Source organism: Tachysurus fulvidraco, chromosome 14 (assembly GCF_022655615.1).
Source record: "Tachysurus fulvidraco isolate hzauxx_2018 chromosome 14, HZAU_PFXX_2.0, whole genome shotgun sequence".
Taxonomy (NCBI): domain Eukaryota; kingdom Metazoa; phylum Chordata; class Actinopteri; order Siluriformes; family Bagridae; genus Tachysurus; species Tachysurus fulvidraco.
Window position 1 is genome coordinate 9186716 of NC_062531.1, and position 302 is coordinate 9187017.

At 37.7% G+C, this 302-nt stretch overlaps 1 protein-coding gene across 2 annotated transcripts in view; it reads left to right on the top strand.

The window, feature by feature from the left end:
- The window catches only part of cttnbp2nlb (CTTNBP2 N-terminal like b), a 26138-nt gene extending 26038 nt beyond the window's left edge, over positions 1–100 (top strand). For both annotated transcript variants that reach the window (XM_027166514.2, XM_027166515.2), the window contains exon 5: positions 1–100. This exon is cut by the window's left edge and continues 1396 nt beyond it. The gene's annotated coding sequence lies outside the window, so the exon portion shown is untranslated.
- The last annotated feature ends 202 nt before the right edge of the window (positions 101–302 follow it).

The following is a 302-nucleotide window of genomic DNA, read 5'->3' on the forward strand; positions in this document are numbered from 1 at the left end:
AAGCAAAAATAAAAAAGGCAATGATAACAGAGAAAACGACTCAACACGTACCAAACCTGCAGATAAACTAAATAAACAATAATCGATTTTTTTCTTTTCAGTGTTGAAACAGTGGATCTCACCAAACTAAACCAAATCCAGCTAAGTACAGGCCAGTCCACAAATAGCTTAAATTAAAGGGCCAAATCCATACACAGCTTCTCTTAGCTCCACGATTATCCCTTTTCTAACAGATTACAGAGCACTCTAAACACTCAAAGCACTCGTACTTGCACTCACGCATCCTTTACTCTCCAAATCCA